This window comes from Canis lupus, chromosome 30 (assembly GCF_048164855.1).
Source record: "Canis lupus baileyi chromosome 30, mCanLup2.hap1, whole genome shotgun sequence".
NCBI classification, from domain to species: domain Eukaryota; kingdom Metazoa; phylum Chordata; class Mammalia; order Carnivora; family Canidae; genus Canis; species Canis lupus.
Genome location: NC_132867.1, coordinates 42,046,256 through 42,056,822, shown reverse-complemented (window position 1 = coordinate 42,056,822; position 10,567 = coordinate 42,046,256). Strand labels below are relative to the sequence as shown.

The 10,567-nt window shown below is 63.2% G+C and overlaps 1 long non-coding RNA gene across 1 annotated transcript; it reads left to right on the top strand.

The window, feature by feature from the left end:
- Window positions 1-3,611: 3,611 nt before the first annotated feature.
- On the top strand, window positions 3,612-5,003 carry LOC140621790 (uncharacterized). The gene is made up of 2 exons (XR_012021528.1): window positions 3,612-3,797; window positions 4,469-5,003. It is a non-coding gene; the product is annotated as an uncharacterized lncRNA (long non-coding RNA).
- The last annotated feature ends 5,564 nt before the right edge of the window (window positions 5,004-10,567 follow it).

The window sequence follows — 10,567 nt, the reverse complement described above, 5'->3', positions numbered from 1 at the left end:
CTCCAGCCGCCGTCCCACGAGCCGCGGGCGCAGCTCCCACAGCTGTACAGACACGGGTCCCTTTGGGTCTGGGGTCCCCGGGCCGCTCCCAGCCTTGGTGTCCACGTAGGGAGGCTCGGCCCGCAGAGTGGCCCTGGGCTCACGGTCCAGGTGCTCTTCGGCACCCAGGGTCAGGGTGGGGCTGCGGATGACGTGTCCCTCGGGGGGGATGGGGGCGTGTCCTCCCTCACAAGACGCAGGTGAGGCTGCAGCTGTGCCCGGGACCACCTGTGGGCATCCCGGTGGCCTCTGCCGAGGCCCTGCCCCGCAGCAGTGGGCTCAGGAGGGGCGGGCGGGAGGCACCTGCCTCCGGGGGAGGAGGCGTGGCTTCCAGTCGAAGCCTGGACTGGGAGGGGGAGACGAGTTAGCGGGGTGCCCACAGGCCGCGGGGGGCCGGGTGTCACCTGTGCGGCCTGGCCGGGTCGGGAGCAGCAGAAACCCCACACAGCCCTCGGCACCTGTTCCAATAGTTAAGGTGGTCAACGTGCCGCCTTCCCGGGCGGAGATCTGCCACGCTCTGACCCAGAGAGCCCGTACTTAGATCCGCGTTCAGGAAATGCCCCGCAACCAGAGTCCTTTACACACAGTGGAAGGGGCCCACCGCCCCGATCCAGGATTCATTCGAGAGACTCTGCTCTCCCAGGATGCCCGGGGTCCGGCGGGTGGCACCGTGCTAACCCTCCAGCTGGCTCCTCCCAAGCTTCGGGGACCGAGTGCAGGCAGCTGCCTCCCCAGGACTGGGGTGCCAGGGCCCCGGGCAGGAGGGCGGTCCCGCTGACAGCCGCCCGAGGGGAGGGGCGCGGCCTCGCTGGCTGCGGGCCGCACCGGCTGGGAGCACCCCTCTGCTGGGTGGAGCACGGCGGGACGAGGATCTAGATCCCTCTTTTACTTTCCAGCAAAAAACCCCACATGGCCGACGTCCACTTCCAGCTGAGATGGACTACAGGGCCTGGACTACTTTTCTCGTCAGAAACAATGAAACGCAGACAAAACATCTGAAGTTAAGAGTTTTCCAGGGGTCCGGACGTGAGGTGACGCTGAGCCACGGTGCCCACGGAATGTGGAACAGAGCAGGTGGGCCAGCCGAGTGCTCCGGGACGGAGTTCTCAGGCCGCTCCGCCTGAGCTGAGGGTGTGAGCATCCGGGGAGACCGAGGCAGCCATGGTTTGCAGGGCGAGCACAGGGCTGATGGGCAAACTGAATCTGTAGCTAAAATCCTTCCCACGAAGTCAAGGGTCTGGACGGTTCCGAGGGGGGAATTGTGTGTCACGGGTGAGGAAGAATGGACGTCACTTCCACATAAGCTCTTCCGTAAAATCCAGAAGGAAGGAAGAACTGCTGTTCCGCCAGGCCGGCGTTATCCTGACACAGAATCAGCCACGATATCCCAAGAAAAAGAACACGAAGTTTCTCAGGAACACGGGTGAAACATTCTCTGAAAGTTTATTAAATTGAACCTGACAATATATTTATTTTATTTTTAATTTTCTTCATTTATTTGAGAGAGACAGTAATAGTGATGGAGGTAGCGATGGAGAGTGAGAGTGAGGAGGAGAGGGAGAAGCAGGCTCCCCACTGAGCAGGGAGCCCGATGCGGGGCTCCATCCCAGGACCCCGGGATCACGACCTGAGCTGAAGGCAGATGCTCAACCGACTGGGCCACCCAGGCGCTTCCAACGATAAATTAAAAAAAAGAAAAAGAAAAAGTCATCAGACACCACACCCAAGTGGGGTTTGGCCTGAGAATCCAAGGTGGGTTTATATTCAAAACTCAATCAGTGTAACTCACGCTGGCAAAGTCAAAGGGAAAGAGTAGGGTTGATTATCTCAATACACAACGGACCCCCGACAAAATCCAACACCCACTATGCTAAGAACTGGGCAAACCAAATAGACGGGAACTCCCTCTGCCTGATACAGGGCGTCTCTGGAAACCTACCCACGGCTGACGTTACCCCCAGGGTTGAGACCAAATGCTTTCCCCCTTGGATCAGGAGCAGGGCAGGGAGTCCATGCGACGTCCACAAGAGACCCCAGCACGTGGACAACTGAGTCTTGGCAAAAATGCAAAGTCAGTTCAGCGGAGAAAGGAGTCTTTTTAACAAATGGCACGGGAAGCGGGGTCTAGCCATGGTGGGGGGACGAGCCCTCTCCACACACCCCGAGCTAGCAAACCAGCTCACGAGGGGGCGCGGGGGAAAGAGAGGGTCCGCATCGTACAGACACACATGAAACCTAGACTTGAAACTCCCACACAGAAACACAGAGGAAAATCTTTGCTGCTTTGGGTCAGGCAAGGATTTCTTACACTCAAAACAAAAAGTAGGATCCACGAGAGAACACATCAATAAAGGGGATTTCATCAAAATTTTAAAAACCTGCTTTTTAGGGCACGTGGGTAGCTCAGCAGTTGAGTGTCTGCCTTTGGCTCAGGTGTGATCCTGGGGTCTTGGGATCAAGTCGCACATCGGGCTCCCCTGCTTCTCCGTCTGCCTAGGTCTCTGTCTCTCTGTCTTTCATGAATAAATAAATAAAATATTAAAAATTTTTTTAAATACCTGCTTTTTAAAAGACACTGGGAAAGAATTAGAAGACCAGCAGCCAGAATATATAAAGAGCTCTCAAAACTCAACAATGAGAAATTAACCCATTTGAAAAGACGGGTAAAGGATTTGAACAGATAACTCACCAAGGATGATGTACGGTGAGTAAATGAGAACACAGAGAAAAGCTCAATGTCATTGGTCATTAGGGAGATTAAAACCACAATGAGACACTACTACCCACCAACAGAAGGGCTAGAAAGGAGAGGCCCGCCAACATCAGGTGTCGGTGAGGATGTGGGGCGAGTCATACACTGCCCGTGGGAGTGGGAAGGGGTACAACCATCTTTAAAGACAACTGGACGGTCTCTCCTACAACTAAACATACCCGTCCCATGACCCAGCACGCGACTCCCCGAGAGAAAGGACAGCACACATCCCACAAGGACTTGTGCATAAATGTCCACAGCAGGTTTTTTTAAAAACAGATTTTATTTATTTATTCATGAGAGACACACAGAGAGAGGCAGAGACCCAGGCAGAGGGAGAAGCAGGCTTCCTGCGGGGAACCCGATGTGGGACTCGATCCCGGGACCCCGGGGTCATGCCCTGAGGTGTAGGCAGACGCTCAACCCTGAGCCCCCCAGGGGCCCCACAGTTTTATTTTTGACAACAGAACCAAGGACAAGCAGATGTCCATCAGCCGGGAGAGGGTAAGCCTCACAGGGATTCTGTTCAGCAGTAAGTGGGGGTGAGACACAGGCCCGCACAGCGACGAGGCCGAGTCTGAGGACGCCGACGCTGGGTGACCGCACGGTCCCGCTTACGTAAGCTGGAGAAAGCCCCACCTAATCTGTGGTGACGGAAAGCAGGTCAGCAGTGGCCTGGGGATCTGGTGGGAGGGTGCAGAGGGCAGGAGCGCGGGCTCCCGGGGGGCAGGGGGAGGCGGGACGGTTTCCCGGGGTGACGGAACCCGGCGGGCCGTGCACTCGGGATGCATGTCGTTGCGGGCGCGTCAACTTTAGGAGGCTGTCTTGAAAATTCCGCATCACGACGTTGAGAACACGGCAGAATGAGGACATCGGAAAAGCCTCTTATCCGTGAAAGCAACGAGGGCGCTGCAGGAATGGTCAGGATCGACTTTCTCGGGCGCCTGGAAATGAGCCAAAGCCTCAACATGGGGAACGTTTCTTCAGGAAAAACACCTGGACCTCGGTAGGGGCAGTGAGCTCCGTGGCATCATCCGCCCCATCTCCATGGCAACCTGGAAACCAGCAGTGCCTGGAGGGGACGCCTGGGGCCCCACCCCCGACAAGCGTCCTCGTCCCTGGCGGGTGCCCCCCCTCCCCCCACCAAGGCCCCACTTGCTAAGCCCCTTGGTGCGCCGCGGCCTGGAGCTCACGGCAGGGACAGCCGTGGCCCCGAGGGAGTTCGCTTGGGGATATGGCATCCGAGGGAACTGTCTAACAGGGCAGCCGCCCGAGGCCGTGGCTGGCCTGTGGGGTGAAGAAGAGGCAAAAATAGACCAGGGAACGAGCTTGAGAGCAAGAGCTGAGGAAGGAGCCGTCCCCGGGGCATCGGGAGATCCTACACGGTCCCAGGGCTCCGCACGGCCCGGCACACGCGTGGGGCTGCACCGGGGCCCCTGGAGACTGGGGGGCCCTGCACGAGCATCTGGGGAGCGCAGATCCCCGCTGCCGGGTGGGCTCGCAGGCACAGCCTGGGGCGTGAGCGGCCTCCGAGGTGGCTGAGCGCTGCGCGGAGAGTACGGGCGGCCCGGGACGCGTTCGTGAGATCACCGTGCACACGGCGACAGACCAGACACGGGGCGTGGGGGCAGAACCTGGTGTCTGCAGCTGCCCCACCGCATCGTGTCAACTCTCCAGTCTGAAAACAGCAGCGACGCGCAGAGAACCGAGAGACGACGCCCCGCGCGCCCCAGACGGGACTTCCAATCAGCTGGCGTACATGTGTGCACAGAGCTGGAGGAAACCACGTCTGAAGACCCCAAAGAAGGTATGAGAACGAAGTGTCCGCAAACAGGGAGGATCCGCAGAGAGACAGAGGAAGAGCGGGGGAGATTCTGGAAGACACGGGGCGGCCACGGGCGGCAGGGAGGCCGGGGAGCTGGAGCCAGGGCGGCCCCCCAGGCACACGCTGGAGCCCCACAGACGGGGAAGGAGAGGCAGGCGCAGGCAGGATATTTGAAAACGCGAGGCCCGAAACGTCAGCAGTTGTGGTGACAACCATTCCCGCGCACGTAGTGGAAGCTCCGCCTGGGCGCCCCGCGAGGGAAGCATGAGGAGCAAAAGCGGACGGAGGCCTCCCTGGAGGGGGGGAGGATGGAGGAGGCTGGCCTCCCCGGGGGCCCTGAGGCCCACCTCAGAGACCCCCCAGCCCAGGACTCTGCCCCCACGGAGGCCGTCCCCAAAAATGAGCAGTGAAATTAAGACGTGTGAACAAAATAATGAACGAAACAATAAAATGTAAGTAAATGCCTTAGGGTTTATAAAGACATACTCTTAAACTTTGACAAAATGAACAAAATAAACCCGATCTAGCGCGCCCCTCAGGAGCTGGCCTGGCCGGCCCCAGGCGGCGGGGAGGCAGCCCGGGGGGTCACCGGAATCCGCGGGGAGCAGCCTCGAGCCTGGGGAGGTGGCGGCTGCGACAGGCGTTCCACACTGTGCGCGGCTCCGGCCGTGACCGCGGCCCCGTGAGCACGGAGCTGCCTCGTGGGCTGCGGCCCCGCTCCCAGCAGCAGCAGGTGCACAGCTGAGCGCGGCCTGGCGGCCCACCGGGGACCACTCACCACGGGGCCGAGGATCAGATAAATGTGCAGCCGTGAGACGGGACGGGGGGCCGCAGACACCCGGCAGGAAGCGAAGCACGCCGGACACAGCCGGTCCCTTCGGGGAACCACTTGGAACAAGGAGACCCAGGGAGCCGGGACTGGGAGCTGCTGGGGGCGGGGCTTCTGTTTGGAGAGAAGGTTCTGGACCTGACGGAGGTGGCGAGGCCCAACAGGGTCCGTGGGCAACGTGGTGCTGAGCCACACTTCAGCGCTGAACGGCAAGATGCGCGAATTCAATCTCAGGCTTGAAATGTCCCTCAGAGGATTTCTGTAAGAGGTGGAAGGACGACAAGAGCACACGGCGGGGCCGGTCCCCGCGGACGGGCCCCTTGCCCCAGGGCACGGGGGGCCCACTGGCCGCACTCCGGGGGCGAGAGGGCAGCGCATCGGGGTCCCCCCGCCCTGTCTGCCACGGCCCCTAGGAGCACCCTAGGGCGTCCTGACCTGGACACCCTGGTGCCCCGGGGTGCCCTGACCTCTGGCCACGGCGGCTCGTGGCTTGGGCCAGCTGACTGCCCCTCCCTGCGAGGCCCGCTCTGCCCACACCTGCCACAACGTGAAGGATGTCGTGTTGTGGGCGGGGGGGGGGGGGTGAGCGCATCTTTGCTGGGGATTCTGGAAGCCAGTCTGGGCGGGCAGGGGCGGGGGGCGTGTGCCTGGCATCGCCTGCCCTTGGCGCCCGTGCCCGGTGCCGGCGGAGGCCTGGCTGGGGAGGCTGCGGGGCAGCCCCAGGACCGCCGCCCTCGCTGCGGCCAGCCAGCGGCCTCCAAGCCCCAGCGCCGGCTCACGGACACCCGACAGCAGGACGCTGCAGGAAATCACCTTCCTGGCCCGGAGACAGGAGGCCAGCGGCTCCCGGTGCGCGTGGCCGTCGTGCCCCAAGCAACCGCGGAACGCACGCGGCCAGAGGGACCCACGGGGACTTTGGGGTGTGGAAATAATGGGCAGCCCTGCTGCTCCCTCCCAGGACGCGCCTGGCCAGGCAGGGTCTGTGCGTCTGTCTGTCCAGAGCCCCAGCAGCCTCACAGACGCCCCGGGAAGACAGGAGGCGCCCCCGCCGCGGGGGGAGAATCTGTAACACCTTGCACCATCCCAGCTGAGGAGGCCCAGGCCGCAGGGTCGGGAGCGAGGTCTACACCTGCACCGTGGTCTACACCCCACGGACTCCACCAGCCCGGCTCGGGACACTGCGGGATCCTGACGCCCACCGTCCGACCAGTAAGGAAACTGGGTGAAATCTGACTTTTTAATAGAAAGTAAGCATTTGAGGTTTTCAGAGTGAGTGGGAGGGTAAACAGCATCCTCACTGGTAGGAAGATACAGATACTGGTGGGCACCCGGGGTCCTGGGGGGAACTTCCCAGGGGCAGGGACCCTCCTGCAGGTGCCAGGTGAGCCCCGGAGCCGCCAGGGAGCAGATGGCGAGACGGAGCCCTCGGGTCAGTGCGAAAGGTCTCCAGCCCTCGGACCCTGCATTTCCTGGCGCGGGCAGCTCTGAGCCTCTCCGACCTGGATCCCAGGAGACTTTCCAAACACGGACTGGTTTGGGAATCCTGCCACCCACCCCCTCCGGAGTGTCAGAGCTCGCAGAGCCCATTAAAGGCTCTGGTAAGTCCTGCTGCAAGCCAAGCCTCCACCTTGCCCAACTCTGCGTCTCCCAAACTACTCTGGCCAGAGAAGCCCCTTCCCATGTCATGGCTGATACCTGCCCCCCCAGCTCATACAGCGACCTTGGCAGGGCTGCTGCAGGGGAACCGCACGGGGAGACTGAGGCAGGATCTGGCCCCCGACGGGGGTCCTCTGCAGCCCTCCCTCACACGGGGGCTCGGCCTTGGCCACACACCCTCCTCCCCCCGCAGAGCGAGACAGTCGTGGGACGGCCTGACTGTGGAGCGCGCCACCACGGCACCCGGGCGGACACAGGATGCAGCCAGCCGCGGGGCGGTCCAGGCTGAGGGGCCCTGAGGACACGGCGGCTGTGAGGCCCAGGGGCCGGCAGGGCTCAGGAGCTGGCCCTACAGCGGATGCGGGGCCCCGATGCAGCGGCTGCGGTGTCCGTGTGGATCTGGCCCAGGACAGGCCCCACCATCGAGGCTCGCCCCATGGCCTGGCCATCTCCACGTCAGAGGCTCGGCCTCCACACAGGTGGGCCCCCAGCAGCCAGAGGGGTGGGCAGCCAGGGCGCCCAAGCCTGAGGGTGCTGACACCCTGTGGTGGGCCGAGCTGAGCCCCCTCCAAGCATATGCTGAAGCCCCCCAGCACCTCACGACGTGGCCGGACATGGGGACGGGGTGATTAAGGGAGGAGGGGGTCCCTAGGGTGGCCCCGATGCAGTCTGACCCATGTCCCTGTGAGATCAGGACATGGGCCCAGGGAGGGGCCCCAGGAGGAGCCAGCCCTGCCCACACCTGGACCTGGATTCCAGCCTCCAGCCCTGGGGGGACGCCCCCCGGGGGACGGTGTTTGTTGTGGGCGCCGCCAGCCCGCCTGAGCCAAGACAGCCCAGGACCCTAACTGGTGAGAGCCAAGACGAGCCAAGGGACCTGATCCCCCTCATAAACGAGAAGAACCCCCTGGGCTGTGTGGGGTTTTGTGGGGACACCGCACGTCAGCAGCCCCCTTGGTCCCTCCAGGAGGAGCGTCGTGGGGACAGTAACCAAACACGTTCTCCGAGACGCCCCCAACTTGGTACAAAACAGCACACAAGCCGCACACCCCGCTCCCAAGGCCCCCCCACCCGGGGCAGGAGGGCACGGCAAGGTCCTCGGGACACTGTGGGTGGGAAGCCGTAGGCTGAGACGCTTCGGGGGTCCATGGTCCAGCCCTCACAGACTAGGGAAACTGAGGCCAGAGAGGGCAGGATGTCCCCGAACGGTCCTTTCAGAGCGGGCCCCCCTCCCGACCACCCTGAGGCCCCCACCCCTGGAGGACAAGCAGCCCACCCGGGCCCTGCCCCGGGGCTCCGGGCCCGTCCCCGGGGGGTGTGGGGGGGCAGGGCGCATGCCAGCTCGAGGGGGCCGGGGGCCGCCCCCCCTGTGCCAGCCTCCAGCGCCTGGCTGGCCCCTGCTCCTCCCTGCTGGCCCAGGGCAGGCCCTGCGTCCTGCGGGCCCGGGGGCAGGGTGAGGCAAGAGGGGGGTGCCCGTGGCTGGCTGAGACCAATTCCTGAGGTCCCCAGCCCGGGCAGGAGCTGGGGAGCCGGTGAGTCCCGCGGGAGCCTCCCCACGGCCCGGTGCCACCGCTCAGAGGGGAGGCCTGCCAGGCCCCGGCAGCACGACGGGGTCGGGGGGTCCGTCTGCTCCTCGGCCCGCCGTCCACCATGGGCTTCACCGCTCTCACGGCCCACCCCCTGCTCCCTCTGTCCCTCGGATTCCCGGGCGGGGAGGGCCAGCTCCCCCCACCCCTGCAGCAGCGCCCGGTGGGCTCCCCGGCGGCGAGGCTAGCAGGGCACACTCTGGGCAGAAAGGGTGCCTCTCCTGCAGGCGCCCGGCTACACAGCAAGCTCCGCCCCGCGTCACCAGGGGCGCCAGGCTGGGGGGCTCCGGGGAAGGCTTGGCCAAAGGGCACGGAAGCAGCAGACCAGACGCTGGGGGCTGGGAGGCACTGGCCACGGACCCCCGTCCAGACTCCCCAGGAAGCCCAGCCTGCAGCTTGGCCCAGAGGACGACGGGGAAGAGTGGTCGGGTCTGGATTCTGTCCCTCCCACCAAGCACCTCACAGCTAGTACAGCCCCCTCCCCGGCTCATCCCTGTGTGTCCCGGTGGTGCGTGCGGCAAGGCTGCTGCCTGATGCCAGACGGGACAGGCGAAGGTCCTGGGGTCCAGGAAGAGCTGGCGCCTCTCCTCGGGTTCCACAGCCCGCTGCCCCTGCCCACCACTGCAGCCTCGGTGCGCGGAGGGTCCCTGGGCACCCCCCGTGGCCCCTGCCCTGTCCGGGCCAGCCTCCAGGCCCCAGACGCAGGGTCGTCTCATGTCCCGGCTCCTCCTTCCTGGGGCCCCAGCCCCCTACTCCCAGGCCTGACCGTGGTGCCCAGACAGCGCCCCGAGCGTGCAGGCTGCCATTCGCACGGCCTTTGCACGTGCAGAGCCGCTCGCCCACGCAGCGCTGCCAGGCTCGCTCCTCCCCCACCCAGCCCCGCACCTGGGTGGCCTCCAGCTGTCCCGGGTGTGGCCACCAGCAGCTTCTTGTTTCCCTTGCCTCCTGGGAGATGGACTATTCCGGTTGCTTCTGGAAAGTGTGTTTGTTATTTGGCTCCTGGAAACACCATCTGATTACAGACTCTGCCCTGGGCTCCCAGGGCCCCCCAGCAGGCAGGAGGGGGAGGCCACTGCAGCTGTCCCCAGGCTGGGACATGAAGAACTCGGGGAACCCCTCTCGGGGCAAACAAACGCGTGCCTTCCCAGCGCCGACCTGCCGCAAAATCACACCCCGCAGGGCACCTCCCCTGCCGCAGGTGGGCACCTTGGGCCTAGGAGTTCAAAAACAAAGAGAGCTGGGGATCCCCGGGTGGCTCAGCGGTTAGCGCCGCCTGCAGCCCAGGGCCTGATCCCGGGGTCCCGGGATCGAATCCCACGTCAGGCTCCCTGCGTGGAGCCTGCTTCTCCCTCTGCCTGGGTCTCTGCCTCTCTCCCTGTCTCTCATGAATAAATAAATAAAATCTTTTTTAAAAACAAGAGAGCCCCCTTTCCCACACGTGCGTGCACACAGGCACATATGCGTACACATGGGCACACAGGGGGCACACTATGTGCACACACACACGCACATGTACATGTATGCACACCGCACACATGCAGGCATGTGCAAGTACGTGTGACACATGCACACATCCCGACAGTGTGATGCAGCATGTTTGGAAAACACATGCATTCCCACACGTGTGCAAGACCGGCATCCATGTGTGTGCACACAGGACACATGCATGTGCGCACACATGTCCATGTTTGAACACACACATGCATACACACACGCACAGACACACACACGCGGGCCCTAGTGCGGCACCGTGGTGCATTCAGACGGACCGCACCGCCTGCACACCTAGTAAATAAGTAACTGAACAAAAATGTAAATCGTTAGTAACGTCTCATCAACGCCACTTGGTGGAACGCGGTCTGCTACACGCGAGACTGCGG